At 44.2% G+C, this 16,644-nt stretch overlaps 1 pseudogene; it reads left to right on the top strand.

Moving 5' to 3' along the window:
* LOC102184167 lies at nt 318–1,352 on the top strand (annotated as a pseudogene).

Raw genomic sequence — 16,644 nt, forward strand, 5'->3', positions numbered from 1 at the left:
CTTCCGCGTCCCTGGGGGTGGGGGGGCGTGTGCGGGCAGCGGCGGTGGAAGGGACGGCTTCCAGTTTGGATGAGAGGCTACAGGGTGAGAGCGGAGGCCTCCCTGATTGGCTCCATCCTGCCCTCTGGTTTGTACCTCTCCCTACTTGGCAGTTCCTTCTCTCCCTCCACCTTTGCCAAGTCAGGAGCCTTCTTCCCTGCTCTGAGAAGCCTCCAGAAGGAGTCTTCCCTCAATCCAAGACAGGCGAAGCTGAGCTGGCTGCTCTAGGATGAACCACGGCTCCGAGAAGGGGCAGTAGGAGTCCTGCTGGTGCTGCTATGGCATGTGAACCGCAGATGGACCCCGGTGGGGCAGCTGGCCCCTTGCCCACCTCCTCCCTTGGCTGGAGTCCCCTGACTGGCGGAAGCCCTCCTGGCTGGGAGCAAGAGCTCTGCAGCGGACAGGTCCTTACGGTGCTCTGGATCGACAATACTTGTGCGCCCATCTCATTTGACCTGGGAGCTGCTGAAGAGCAGCTGCCTACCTGGGGAATTCAGGTCCCAGCTGGCCAGTACAGGAGCCTGGCTGAGAGAGTCCTCTTAGAGCCCCAAGTGAGAAGATACATCATCTACAACTCGAGGCCCATGTGGCCGGCCTTTGCTGTGGTGTTCTGTGTGGTGGTGTGGGCCAACATCTACTCCACCAGCCAGATGTTCACCCTGGGGAACCACTGGGCAGGCGTGCTGCTCGTGACCCTCGCTGCCACGAGCCTCACCCTGACTCTCGTGCTCATCTTTGAGAGACACTAGAGGAAGGCCAACACCAACACAGACCTCAGGCTGACAGCTGTCAACGGAGCCCTCCTGAGACACCGGATGCTGCTGGGGGTGATGGACACGGTGGAAGGTTGCCAGAGTGTGATTCAGCTCTGGTTTGTCTATTTTGACCTGGAGACCTGTGTACAGTTTTTGTCCGATCACATTCGAGAGATGAATATGAGCCAAGAGTCCTTGCTGAGAAGTGGATTGAGTCAGCTGTGTGTTGTCATGGAGACTGGGGTGAGCCCCACAGCTGCCGAGGGGCTGGAGAACCTGCTGTAGGAAACTCCTCTCCTGCCCAAAAGTCCGGGATCCATGGAGAAGCCACTCATGCAGACTGAGCTTTGCCAGCTTGTTCCTGAGGCTAAGCTGGAGGAAATGGCCCAGCAGCTGTTGGCAGTGTTTGGTGGCTACTACATCCGGCTCCTCATGACCTCTCAGCTTCCCCAGGCACTGGGGACACAACACATGGACTCTCCAAGGATTCCATGCCCCTGCCAGCTCAAAGAAGCCTACATCCTGGGCATGGGGTGCTGCCCATTCCTGACCAGATGACCTTGGAACGAAGGCACTCCTCTTCCTCCAGGACTGAAGGTGAGGTCAGGGAGGCCTTGGAGCCCCGGGGTGGCTGATGGCGAGGCTCTGGGGTTCCCTGAGGCTGTCACTCATGTCAGCACTGGGGATCCAGTGTTCACTCCAGGACCCTGCACCAAAATGGCTTGTCTATAGTCCATGCTGACCCCTGGCCTTTGCAGAAGCCGATGGTCCCACTCTGAGCTACTTTCTGTGCTGCTTAGAACCGTTGGCATGAGTGGAAGGGGCCCCTCGCCCATCCCTTTCATTGTCTGTTGAGCCCCGAAAATGTGAAGATGACCAGATGGGGCTGAAAGTGGGCCCAAAGCTTGCTCTCAGGCGATGCTCCGGTCCTCACCCGCTTTGTGTCAGATGGAGACTCAGGGAAGACTCTGCTCTGTGTGACGTTGCCTTGAGCCCCTTAAATTATAAGATGCCCCCTTCCCAATCTGAAGCAAAGAAGTAAATTCTCAGAATGTTCTCCACTTTTAAGTTGTTCTTGCCCTACATTTTCGGAAAAATGATGTCACTTGGGCTTGTCTGCTAGCACGCAGGCCTTCCGGAGACAGAAGGAGGGAATGAACAGCATGTAACTACTAATGAGAAAATTTGGAAGAGACTGATCCTGTCTGATCAGAGGACTTACTTTGTTCCAAGGCACACACGTCTGTGGGTGTGATCTCACCGCAGACAGAGAATGGCAGTCCTGTTCCCTCACACTAAAGCTGTCCTGCAGTGAAGCGAAACCTCTCCCTCGTGGAATTCCATGAAGAGCTCAGAGGCTTCCAGGTGCTCTGCTTCTGAAAAATATATGAAGACCCATTGTTCCCTGGGCCCAAATCTAAAGACCCCAGCCTGGCATTTAAAGGCTCCCCAGTGCCAAAGACCTGAACATCATCTGCAATTTTGTCTTCATTGCCCATAAAAATCCTTCATAGGTTGAAAATGTTCCTGAACTGACATAGCTATTCTTTTGCATCTGTTGGATTCCTATGCATGCTTTTTTTTTTTTTTTAAAAAAAAGATGTTTTAAAATTGAGGTATAGTTGATGTAAGGTATACTATGTAAGTTTCAGGTGTAAAAACCCCCCCTATTTTTAACTGAAGGATAATTGTATTGGTTTCTGTCATACATCAACATGAATCAGCCATAGGTATACATATATCTCTTCCCTCTTGAATCTCCCTCCCACCTCCCACCCCATACCCACTGCAAAATTTTCTTAATAAGCAAATTGTAGAAGAAAAAGTGGATAAATTGAACTTTATCAAAGTAAGAACTTCTGATCTTTGAAAGATACCATTAAGAAAATTAAAACAAAACAAAACAAAAACAAGCCTTCTGCAGATTGAGAAAAAAATAAAGCAATACATATATCTCAAAATAGACTTGAATCCTTAAAAGAACATGTGAAAGACTATCTTTATCATCAGAGTTTGGATAGAGTTTTGAACAGACACAGAAGGTACCTATACAGAAGAAAGGATTGCTCTATCTAACTACCTCACAGTTGAAACTTTTGAATGTGAAGAGTGTTATAAACAAAAGAGAAAAAGATTGACTCACAAATTTTTCTCAACACATTTACTGACCAACTCTTTAAAAATCAATAAAAATATGAAATAATTCAATAGAAAAAAACCAGGTGATTCACAAAGGAAAGCCTATTGGCCTTATAAACGCATGAAAAGATGTCAACCATCACTAATTGCTGGGGTCCAGCCCCGGTGGATCCAGGGTGATTCGAAGGTGGGGACAGAGTTGGCGTCTTTGGAAAAATACATATTTAATCACAGATATAGAGAGATTAGAAATGGATAGTGTAGTAGGAAGATTAGTGGAGAAAAAGAGGCTGAATAATTTGGATTACGTGGAATAGCATCCATGCTTCAGATGGGAATTCAGCCAGAAAAATGGGAGCAAGAAAGAAGCGACATGGGGGAATCAGTCTTTCCGGAAACTAATCCAATTTCTTTATTTTGGGGTTTGCTTTTATACCTTTTGTTACACATAGGGATGAATACAGAGTCACGTGGGGGTCAGCAGTCCTGACCTTTATCAAAATCAGGTGCTTCACATAAATGTATAAAAAGGTACATCATCTTCTGGCCGTGAGTGAGACTTGCTGACATTTTATGATCCTTTTTTCTGATAATCAAAAACTTATTTCTTCCAAGGGTGTTTTTTCTTAAACCAGGCACCACCCTCCAAATAAAGTTAAATTCCTATAGGGTGAGGGTGTAGTAAGTTACAATCAAGAAAGGAATTTATTTAACCCAAGGTTAACATGATTAGTCTTAAAGGTTAATACTTATTTCTCCTATATGCTTAAAGGTTAATACTTATTTCTCCTATATGTTAGCTATAGTCATTATAAGGGTAGGGAACATGGAGATTTAGCAGCAAACATCAGCCCAACAAATGAAAATCCTTTCACCAATGCTCCCCTTAAGATCTATTTAGTTTTAAGATATGATAAAGTTACATTTTTACATAGCAAGGACACAGTGATTTATAACAAAGTACAGTGATCTATTACAAAAGAGAAAATCCATTAACTCAAAAAGTCTAGTATTGCTAACATCAAAAACTACTACATTTCCTTTGCTATATTCCAAATACATTGATTAATATATTCCCAGGTGCCTAAGGATATGGAGGCCTGGCGGCAATCATTGACTCAACAAGAAGAAAAAGCCCTATGCTAATTAAGACTCTCAAAATACTCCAAAACTCTGTGCTATTTATGGTTAAGAGGTAGTAAGCAATCATGTGGCAGGAGTATGGATAATCCTGTCACACAAGCTAGTCTGTCAGCAGAGAGGTTTGACCTGAGACATCCTTGTCCCACCCAGAGCAGGGAATTAGCAGCAATTATTGACACAACAAATGAAAAACCCTTCACCAATATCATTCCTAACCAACCCATTATACTAATAATTTCCAACTCCCCAAAAGAATTTGCCTTTAGTAAGTCTAAAACATCTCGTGCCTCTCAGATTTGGAGGCTGTAAACAATCACATGTGGCCAGATGAACCTATACAGGTGAGCTAGATAACCTTCGGAGGAGTCCGTAAGCTGAAACACTCTTGTCACGCCCAAGAATTTTTATTGCCTTGGAGCTGCACGTTTACTCCTTCTCCGAGAGAAACGGTTATGGGGGAGAGCCCCCCGTAAAGTCAGAGGTGTAGGTGAGAGCATAAAACAGACTCTGGTTTGGGGGTTAGATGCTCGGGAACAGGGGGTTTCCTGAGGCTTGATTACACCTTTGCGTCTGCCAAGCCTCGTTCCTCATGACCTTTGCCATGGGCAGAGTTCCTCACGCTGCCCCCTGGCAACTAATAATTAGATATCTAAAAGTTAAAACAACTATATCATATAATTTCCACCCTCTAACTGGCAAACACTTTCAATCTGATGATCACAGGACACTCTGCTCTGATTGAAGGGGACTGGTTCTCATTCTTGTCTCAGTTTAGGGGACCTGAACCCTACAAAGACTTCCCAATCCTCCTCTGGCTCCATGCACTTCCCAGAACTGATTTTTTTATTTCTCAATCTTGTGTCTCAGATGGTAAAGAATCTGTCTGCAGTGCAGAAGACCCGAGTTCAATCCCTGGGTCCAAAAGATCCCCTGGAGAAGGGAATGGCAACTCACTCCAGTATTCTTGCCTGGAAAATCACATGGCCAGAGGAGCCTGGCAAGCTATAGTCCATGGGGTCGCAAAGAGTCGAATACAACTGAACAACTAACACTTTCCCTTAACGCTACAGCTTTTCTCTCTGCTTCACGATTTATGGCTTGTGTATCTGTTTCCTTGACTGAACCACGTGCAGGTGGAAAGCACACTGAACACTACCTCTCCTTTCTGTATCCCCACTCCTGCACTCTTTGTGGCTGGTAGTGGGCTTGTGATGAATGTTTGCCACAGTGAATACAAACCTTCTGTTTTCTTCCAGAAAAGTACAGAAGCCAGTTGCTGACAAGTTAATCTGAGTTTTTGTAATTTGGGTTTATAGGTTATAAATTATGGATGAGTCTACTTCAGAAAGCTATGTGTCAAAGAGTACCAGGGAAGAAGTTGATTCTTAGAAGTTAATGCACAGAATGCTTTTATTGCTTATCTCTCTGGATTCTCTAACACATTCTCTGTACATGCTCCAAAGGATTTTCTCCTGGTGGGAGAGACTATGGACAAAAATGATATGAGGCTATTCAAGTATCAGAAACATTTCCATTAGCCATTAATAATTTGTTTCTTATTTGGTAATGTCTACCACTATAGGCTGTGATATGTCCCCTACATATGTCCCCTACATATGTCCCCTCCCTCTTGAGCCACCTCCCACTCCATCCCACCCCTCAGGTTGTCACAGAGCCCTGGTTTGAGCTTCCTGAGTCGTGCAGCAAATTCCCACTGGCCCCGTATTTCCCATGTGTTAGTGTGTATGCCTCTATACTACTCTTTCCACTTGTCCCGCCTTTTCCTTCCTACCCCCCATCTCCATGTTCATAAATCTGTTCTCTGTGTCTTGTTTTTCAGATCTGATTCTGTGTTTAAGGCAGGAATTTTAGGAAGTCTTTGTGGAGGTGGAGAAACAAGGAGAGAGAAAAGCAGGATATACTAATTTTGGTCAATTATACTCTGCAGAGGAGAAGGCAGCAGGTATGGCTTTGTGTATGTGTGTGTGTGTGTGTGTGTGTGTGTGTGTGTGTGTGTGTATGCATGCATGGCAAGAGTCAGAGAGGTAAAGTGGTAGGGCAGCGTTAAGATGAATAATTTACTGTTATTTGGTTGTGTTTCTGTCTCTTGATTAAACCATAAACATAAAAAAGGCAGTTACCTTACTATCAGTTGAAAATTGGCACTTAGGAGACAGATTGAGGCTGAAGGTACAGATCTAGGAATTACCTACAGAGATGTAATAGCTGAAATTAAGGAGATAGATGAGACCATGGAGGAAAAGAGTCAGAGAGAAGTAAACAAGGACAGGGCTTAGGAAAGACATTCAAAAGACTTTTACTGAACACGTTATTATAGACTGAAGAACAGAGAGTCTGCAAGAGACAGCCCAGTTCTGCCACTTCTTAGTGTAGCCTTGAGCAAGCATCTTGAATTCTCTGTGCCTCAGTTTCCTTATCTAATTTTAAAAGTTGATAGAGGCAGAGAATTTAACATCTACCTGGTGCACTCTAAATGCAGTGTTAGTTGTTGTTATTACATGATATAATGGTTAGCTGTTTCTGTTGTAGTGGTTGTTGCTATAATGGCTGGGCACTGGGTTAGATTCTCTTAATACAATAATGAAATATATGTGTGTGTGTGTGTGCGCATATATATATATATATATATATATATAAAACACTGAGTTACTTTGCTATATACCTGAAACACTATAAATCATCTATATTTAAATATGTTTAAAAAAAAACTAAAAAAAATAATTAGACACGCCCTTACTCTTAAAGAATAATCTAGTGGTAGAAACAAGAAAACAGTTTATTGCAACAAAGTGGTCCATGTCACTGTGGAGACAAGTCCAGGGCACCTTTGGGACTGCAGAGGAGGGTGCCATTCCAATGATGGGTGTCAGGAACTGCTGCCTCTTTTCTTTTCTCCTGTCTGTGTTTTTGCCCTGCCCCACCCACACCAGCCACACTGGACATCCTTAGCAGCCCTGAGACCTAAAGAAATTGTATACCTCGACTTCCCACCTGCCCCCAGGCTGTGAGATGCCTCAGCCAGTGCTGGGTGACACAAGGTTTTGGCTCCTGAGCTCTGAGGCTGCTTGGAATTCAGTCTTGCTGGGAGTGTAGACAATGCCTTCCTTGCCCTAGCTCATTTCCATTTACCCAAATTGCCTTTTGTGGTTTCCATAGAAATGAGAGCTTCTAGCTGGGCCCATCCCTGTGGAAGCTTCGAGGAGATTAACAGTCCCCATTGGCATATTCTGTTTATTTCTCATTTTCTGGTTTTATTAAAAACTCAAAATTCATCTCTTTCTCTCGTTGATGCAAGGGAGAGGAGATTCAGCACTTTGTTAGTAGGTTACGTATAACATGGGCTTCCTTGGTGGCTCAGTGGTAAGGAACATTGAAAGTCAACACTGTAAGTTGAAAAAGAACACAAAAGTGTTAAAGAACCCACCTGACAATGCAGGAGATATGAGTTTGATCTCTGGCTCAGGAAGATCCCCAGGAGAAGAAAATGACAACCCACTCCAAGATTCTTGCCTGGAAAATCCCATGGACAGAAGAGCCTTGTGGGCTGCAGTCTACATGGTTGCAGGAGTCAGATAGGACTTAGCAACTAAACAGCAACCGCAAATACATATAACATACATTTGATTTGCAGCCACTGTTTTATGGTTGATTAACATCATATTTGCTGGCTTGGAGTGAAAACCATATGTGAATTTCCCTAGTTGCTGATGCTAGATGAAAATGGCTGACTTTCAGTGTTCGCTTGTCAGCTGATGGGATGCTGAAAACCAGGTCGGGATGCCATCTTTGTCTCTCTCAGTTGGTGTAGACACTTACATTGGTTCTGAGTAGTTAGGTCACATACAGTCACCCTGAATCTGTATACCCCAAAGTGACAGATCCCCCAAGGCAGGGAAGAATTCACAGGGAGGCTGAGGCTGGGAGTGTGTAAAAAGGAAGGCTTGTCTATATGGCACCTTGTCTATAACCTCAGAAAACGCAGAGGTGCAGGCCAAGCCTGTACCGGTATCTTGGAGGGCTAGATTGAGAAAGCAATTGTGTTTGTACCTTTCTTTTTCCTATTATTTTCCAAAGCAGGTTTGTTGAGGTAAAACCTACACACAGTAAAGTTCACTGTTTTAGTGTGCATTTTTACGAGTTTCAACAGAGTTTTGTAGCCGTCACCATAATTGAAACATAGAAAAATGCCCCCCTCAGTTCTCTTGTGTCCCTTTACCACCACCCCCTCCCCGCCCTTGACTCTGATATCTGCGGATCTGTTTTCTGTCCGTCATTTTGCCTTTTCCAGAATGCCATACCACTGGAAAAGGGAATGGCAAACCACTTTAGTATTTTTGCCTTGAGAACCCCATGAACAGTATGAAAAGGCAAAATGATAGGATACTGAAAGAGGAACTCCCCAGGTCAGTAGGTGCCCAATATGCTACTGGAGATCAGTGAGAAATAACTCCAGAAAGAATGAAGGGATGGAGCCAAAGCAAAAACAATACCTAGCTGTGGATGTGACTGGTGACAGAAGCAAGATCCAATGCTGTAAAGAACAATATTGCATAGGAACCTGGAATGTCAGGTCCATGAATCAAGGCAAATTGGAAGTGGTCAAACAAGAGGTGGCAAGAGTGAACGTCAACATTCTAGGAATCAGCGAACTAAAATGGACTGGAATGGGTGAATTTAACTCAGATGACCATTATATCTACTACTGCGAGCAGGAATCCCTCAGAAGAAATGGAGTAGCCATCATGGTCAACAAAAGAGTCCAAAATGCAGTACTTGGATGCAATCTCAAAAATGACAGAATGATCTCTGTTCATCTCCAAGGCAAACCATTCAATATCACAGTTATCCAAATCTATGCCCCAACCAGTAATGCTGAAGAAGCTGAAGTTGAACAGTTCTATGAAGACCTACAAGACCTTTTAGAACTAACACCCAAAAAAGATGTCCTTTTCATTATAGGGGACTGGAATGCAAATGTAGGAAGGCAAGAAACACCTGGAATAACAGGCAAATTTGGCCTTGGAATGCAGAATGAAGCAGGGCAAAGACTAATAGAGTTTTGCCAGGAAAATGCACTGGTCATAGCAAACACCCTCTTCCAACAACACAAGAGAAGACTCTACACGTGGACATCACGAGATGGTCAACACCAAAATCAGATTGATTATATTCTTTGCAGCCAAAGATGGAGAAGCTCTAAACAGTCAACAAGAACAAGACCAGGAGCTGACTGTGGCTCAGATCATGAACTCCTTATTACCAAATTCAGACTTAAATTGAAGAAAGTAGGGAAAATTGCTAGACAATTCAGGTATGACCTAAATCAAATCCCTTATGATTATACAGTGGAAGTGAGAAATAGATTTAAGGGCCTAGATCTGATAGATAGAGTGCCTGATGAACTATGGAATGAGGTTCATGACATTGTACAGAAGATATGGATCAAGACCATCCCCATGGAAAAGAAATGCAAAAAAGCAAAATGGCTGTCTGGGGAGGCCTTACAAATAGCTGTGAAAAGAAGAGAGGCAAAAAGCAAAGGAGAAAAGGAAAGATATAAGCATCTGAATGGAGCGTTCCAAAGAATAGCAAGAAGAGACAAGAAAGCCTTCTTCAGCAATCAATGCAAAGAAATAGAGGAAAACAACAGAATGGGAAAGACTAGAGATCTGTTCAAGAAAATTAGAGATACCAAGGGAACATTTCATGCAAAGATGGGCTTGATTAAGGACAGAATGGTACAGACCTAACAGAAGCAGAAGATATTGAGAAGAGGTGGCAAGAATACACAGAAGAACTGTACAAAAATGATCTTCACGACCCAGATAATCACGATGGTGTGATGACTCATCTAGAGCCAGACATCTTGGAATGTGAAGTCAAGTGGGCCTTAGGAAGCATCACTATGAACAAAGCTAGTGGAGGTGATGGAATTCCAGTTGAGCTATTTCAAATTGTGACAGATGATGCTGTGAAAGTGCTGCACTCAATATGCCAGCAAATTTGGGAAACTCAGCAGTGGCCACAGGCCTGGAAAAGGTCAGTTTTTATTCCAATCCCAAAGAAAGGCAATGCCAAAGAATGCTCAAACTACTGCACGATTGCACTCATCTCACATGCTAGTAAGGTAATGCTCAAAATTCTTCAAGCCAGGCTTCAGCAATACATGAACCGTGAACTTCCAGATGATCAAGCTGGTTTTAGAAAAGGCAGAGGAAACGGAAATCAAATTGCCAACATCTGCTGGATCATGGAAAAAGCAAGAGAGTTCCAGAAAATCATCTATTTCTGCTTTATTGACTATACCAAAGCCTTTGACTGGGTGGATCACAATAAACTGTGGAAAATTCTGAAAGAGATGGGAATACCTGACCACCTGATCTTCCTCTTGAGAAATCTGAGTGCAGGCCAGGAAGCAACAGTTAGAACTGGACATGGAACAACAGACTGGTTCCAAATAGGAAAAGCAGTACGTCAAGACTGTATATTGTCACCCTGCTTATTTAACTTCTATGCAGAGTACATCATGAGAAACGCTGGACTGCAAGAATCACAAGCTGGAATCAAGATTGCCAGGAGAAATATCAATAACCTCAGATATGCAGATGACACCACCCTTATGGCAGAAAGTGGAGAGGAATTAAAAAACCTTTTGATGAAAGTGAAAGTGGAGAGTGAAAAAGTTGGCTTAAAGCTCAACATTCAGAAAAGGAAGATCATGGCATCCGGTCCCATCACTTCATGGGAAATAGATGGGGAAACAGTGGAAACAGTGTCAGAATTTATTTTGGGGGGCTCCAAAATCACTGCATATTGTGATTGCAGCCATGAAATTAAAGCTTACTCCTTGGAAGAAAAGTTATGACCAACCTAGATAGTATATTCAAAAGCAGAGACATCACTAAGGTCCGTCTAGTCAAGGCTATGGTTTTTCCTGTGGTCATGTATGGATGTGAGAGTTGGACTGTGAAGAAGGCTGAGCGCCGAAGAGTTGATGCTTTCGAAGTGTGGTATTGGAGAAGACTCTTGAGAGTCCCTTGGACTGCAAGAAGATCCAACCAGTCCATTCTGAAGGAGATCAGCCCTGGGATTTCTTTGGAAAGAATGATGCTAAAGTTGAAGCTCCAGTACTTTGGCCACCTCATGCGAAGAGTTGACTCATTGGAAAAGACTCTGATGGTGGGATGGACTGGGGGCAGGAGAAGAAGGAGGCAACAGAGGATGAGATGGCTGGATTGCATCACTGACTCGATGGACGTGACTCTGAGTGAACTCCGGGAGTTGGTGATGGACAGGGAGGCCTGGCGTGCTGCAGTTCATGGGTTTGCAAAGAGTCGGAGACGACTGAGTTACTGAACTGAACTGAACTGAGATATATAAATCCTTTTAATCTGGGTTCTGTCCCTGAAAGAAGAGATTCATTCATGTTGGTGAATGTCTCTGTCTTTTAAAGCAATTGCTTGTGGTAGGAGTCATCCTAAGTTCATTGATTAGGTTCCAAAGTCTCAAAAAGTAGTCATGATGCTGGGGGAGGAAAGGCTTTCCTTACCCTCTTAATGTGGGTCTATGAAATAAACTCTTAATAGGCAGATTGACTGGAGCAAAGTACACAAATAAGAATATAAAATATCCATTTTTAATATTATGTGCACAGGGGCATCACATACAAGAAAGTAAATACCCTGTCCCCCGGAGCCGACAGATTTGAGAGCTTATGTGGGAAACCCAGGTTCGATCCTTGGGTTGAGAAGATCCCCTGGAGAAGGAAATGACAACTCACTCCCGTATTCTTGCCTGGAGAATCCCACAGACAGTACAGTCCATGGGGTCACAAACAGTGGAACACGACTGAGCAACTAACACTTTCACTTTCTTCTTTCATATACTCTTAATAGGAGGAGAGTAGAATATAGGCAACATAGGGTCAAGTAAATGACTCTTAAGAAAGATAAATGGGCTCTGAGAAGAACAGATGGGAGATATGACAGTTTGTGACAAAGTTTGTCTTGGTGTGGTATTGATTTATAGTCTTCTATCCTGTGATGAGTCAGTCTTCCTCAGTGGATGAAAAAGCCTGGGGGAGGGAACTTATGACAACTGATTTCCTTTAGGAGGATGTATTTTTAGGCAGATAAGGGGAGTTCAGAGGGTCTGCAACTCAAAATAACCAATGTAGCAAAGGTGCATATTTTATGATATGTCCTGAAATTTTAAGTACTCTAAAACCCACCCAGCTCATAAAAGTGGACCTGGGTCTGGGTTCATGTGGTTCCCAAGTCCACACTCTTTCTACTATCCCTTTGCCAAAGGTGATTCTGGCCAAGGAGACTGCATTTCTCCCTGTTCTTAACAGCTGAGAGAGGAGATGATGAAGAAGAGACCCCATGGTAAAGACCATCCATTTGCAGGAAGACATAACCCCCACTCCCACCTGCCTCCCTCTGAGCCTTTTGGGTGTCAGGATGTGTGGATTTCATGTGCACCTCATAGCTTGGCATGCTCCCATACCAGGATGTAGAGTATCTCTGTTTGGAGAAGGTCTTCTCTAAGTATGTCTGTATGTCCTGCTTATTTTTATATTGCAAAGCTGGTATTCTGGAAGAAGGTTTTCCAGGGAAAGAGTTTGTGTGGGCAACTGAGTGAATGATGGCAGGCAGAGTAGAGCCTTTGACCTGGGGAAAGAACAGAAGCATGTACTACCAGGTACTGTGCTTTACTTTCTTTTTAATAAGCTTCTTAAAAAAAAATTGATACAGAACACAGTCCATCTGTGTATTCATTATCTATTGCTGCATAACAAATTACCCCAAAACCTTGCAGCTCAAAAAAATTAATATTTATTATCTCACAGTCTTTATGGGTCAGGAATTAAGGCACATCTTAGTTGGGTAGTTCTGACTCAGGGTGTTTTACAAAACTGCAAGCAAATTACCAGCAGGGACTGTGGTCTCATATCAAGGCTTGGCTGGGGAAGGGTCTGCTTTCAGGTTCATTCGCTGTTACCAGGCCTTGAGTCCTTCCTGGGTGTGGATCAGAAGCGTCAGTTCCTTGCCATGTAGATCTCTCATAGGACTGTGGGCTAAGTGCGCAACATGGCAGTTGGTCTGTCCCAGAGCAAGCAAGCAAGAACAAAACAACAAACACAAGACAGTATCCCCAAAGCCACCGTCTTTTTGTAACATCATTACACAGTGACAACCCATCACTTTCCCTTTATGTACTTGTTAGCAGTGAGCCACTAGGTCCAGCCCACTCTCCAAGGGAGGGCATTGTACAAGGGTGTGAATACTTGGAATTGAGGATCCTCTTAGGAGCTGCCTGCCACAAAGTATAATTTTATTGCAATAAAATGCACAGACCTTAAGAATTTAAGTAAATGAGTTTTGACAACTGGGTGAACTATGTAACCATCACTCAAAATAAGATTTAGAACATTTCCATCCCTCTAGAAAGTACCTGATGACCCTCTTCAGCCAATTCACCCCACCCCTGCCACAACCACACATTCACACGTGCCACCAACCACTTTCTCATTTCTATCACTATAGGCTCATTTTGACTGTTTGTAGACTTCATATGAATGGGATTATTCAATTTGATTTTTAATTCCTATTCTTTCCACCATACTTGGTTGTATGGAAATAATCAAAGACCACTCACATGAGAACAAATAAAGGCCATTTATTAGGAACTTGCTGTAGCAAATGAGTCAGCCACCATCATTTGCCTCTTGGCAGAGACTCAAAAGGAGGCAGCAAGGTGGGAAAGCTTTCCAGTGGATAAAAAGTGAGGTCCCAGATGTATCCCAGTTGGAGGCTACTGGCATGGGGAAGCTGTAGATGGGATAACTAGAAGCTGAGCATCCTGTGGTAAAGGGACCATTGGTTAAGGGACCATTTTTTACTTTCTCTGGTTAACTTCAGATTGGAAATTAGAATAAAACTTAGGGAAGCTGTCAGTAACAGTCAAATCCTGACCACGGGGGGCCTATAGCTATAGAGGTTGTGGTTTGGCTTCCCAGGCTGGTTGCTCCAGCTTGTGGGTCAGAGCTCTGCAACATGGTTCTAATGTCTGGCTTGGCCATGGTCATTCGACTCTCCTGGTTTTCGGTTGCCTTCAAAGAGCTGAGGAGAGAGATCCCTGTGACTCTGTCCTACGTGTCAACCGGGGGGATGAGAAGAAGAGCAGGAAGGCTTGAAGGGTTCATTTACAGGGAAAACCAGTGTTAGCAACTACCAGATACGCTGCAGGGAAACCAGACAGGACCACTAGAACATGGCCCAAACTGAGGGACAGCCTCTCAGGCCTGCCAAGAGGGGTGACCACTGGCAATTTGGGCATACCTAGAGACTAAAGGGGGCTTCCCTGGTAGTTCAGCTGGTAAAGAATCTGCCTGCAACACAGGAGACCCTGGTTTGATTCTTGGGTCAGGAAGATTCCCTGGAGAAGGGATAGGCTATCCACTCCAGTATTCTTACCTGGAGAATCCCATGGACAGAGGAGCCTGGTGGGCTATAGCCCATGGGGCTGCAAAGAGTGAGACACGACTGAGAGACTAAGCACAGCACAGAGACTAAAGGATGAACATTTAGGCCAGATGGAAACCTGCCTCTCTTCTTTAGTGGCAACAGCCAGGGTGGGCTGGGGAGGAGGCTGGCCCCGGTCTGGAGAAATCAGGAAGGAGGCTCTCCGAGGCCCAAGAATCCACCTGAACTAGCAGCCCTCGTGCCAATGTGGATTTCCCAGACCTCACAGACTAAACAGTTCTCGCCATTGAGGATACATGGGGATAGCTGGAAAGAGAAGGCGGGAACTATGGCCCCAGATCCCTTGTTTTTCAGGGAAATCAAAGAAATGAGGACCTTAGGAGAAGAGGCTGCCCTAGGGCCCTGAAGTGGAGACGGCAGTTCCACAAAAGAGTCCTCCCTGACGTCTATTCAAGACTTCAAGCTGGGTAAGGAGGGGTAAGGAGAGGACCCCAGGCCCTAATCCTCTTTCTTCTGTGTGAATATAAATACCCCAGAAACTGGATGATCCCGACAGGACGTCCAGGAAAACAGCCTGGTTCTGTGGGATTATGCTGGGACAGCCCAAAGGAAGTTATTATCCTCTCCATCTTTCTAGGCTGTTCCATGTCTGCATCCTGGTACTCAGTCTGCCAGCACTTCACTCAGATTGGCCTTTAGTGTTTTTCTCTCTTCCAAAATCTGCTTGGAAATTCAATTATATTCTCACTCTCTTAGACTGGTCCTCTAAGGAAGAACTTGGCTCGTAAACTTGCTACTCGAAACATAGAAATGTTACTATTTTCTCCAGCAACAGATTGCTTTAAATGCTTAAAGCAGTTTCTTTTTTATTTTTACATAAATGATCTGCTGCCACTGATATTTGTGTTGTGATCTAAAATACAGAAATGGTAGATTTTTTATGTATATATGTGATTTGTCTTTGTTTTTCAGAGCTATGCTTCAAATTTTGTAGCTACTATCTTCTGAAACTCAGTCTCTGATGGAGTCTAGCAGAGCTTTTCAAACTTTGCTCTGTGCTGAGAAAATGAAGGCCAAGATATCAAATGTGCGTTCTTACCTCTCGGCACCATCAGGCTTATCTCCATCTTCTCTGTTCCTCCCTCTTTCCTTTCCTTCCTTTCTATATCCTTTCCTCCTTCCCTCTACCTATCTGTCTTTCACCTCCCTTTCCTTTCTTCCCATCCCCCCTTCCTTTTCTTTATAACTATTTCTTTCTCGTGGTTTTGGCCATGCTGTGCAGCAGGTGGAGTCTCAGTTCCCTGAGCAGGGATGGAACCCCCTGCCCCCTGCGTTGGGAGCATGAAGCCTTAAACACTGGACCACAAGGGAAGTCCCCTTGAAATTATTTTTGAACATTTAAAGTACACCAGGCAGCATGATGGCATTGAGTGTAGACACACAAGAAGGGAAGAAGACCAACATCTGAGAAAAGAAACAATATTATCTTAGCAGTGCTTGGGTGCTCAGTCGTTTAGTCATATCTGATTCTTTGTGACCCCATGGACTGTATCCCTCCAGGCTCCTCTGTCCATGGGATTCTTGAGCGTAGAATATTGGATTGGGTTGCTATGCCCTCGTCCAGGGGATCTTTCCAACCCTGGGACTGAACCCGCAGTTGCTGCATTGGCAGGCATTCTTTTTTCTTCTTATTCTTTTTCTCTTTACTTTATTTTATTATTATTATTTTTACTTTACAATACTGTATTGGTTTTGCCATACATTGACATGAATCCACCACGGGTGTACATGAGTTCCCAATCCTGAACCCCACTCCCACCACCCTCCCCATATCATCTCTCTGGGTCATCCCAGTGCACCAGCCCCAAGCATCCTGTATCCTGTATCGAACCTAGACTGGCGATTCATTTCTTACGTGATAATATACATGTTTCAATGCCATTCTCCAAAATCATCCCACCCTCTCCCTCTCCCACAGAATCCAAAAGTCTGTTCTACACATCTGTGTCTCTTTTGCTGTCTCGCATACAGGGTTATCATTACCGTCTTCCTAAATTCCA

Source organism: Capra hircus, chromosome 15, assembly GCF_001704415.2.
Source record: "Capra hircus breed San Clemente chromosome 15, ASM170441v1, whole genome shotgun sequence".
Lineage (NCBI taxonomy): Eukaryota > Metazoa > Chordata > Mammalia > Artiodactyla > Bovidae > Capra > Capra hircus.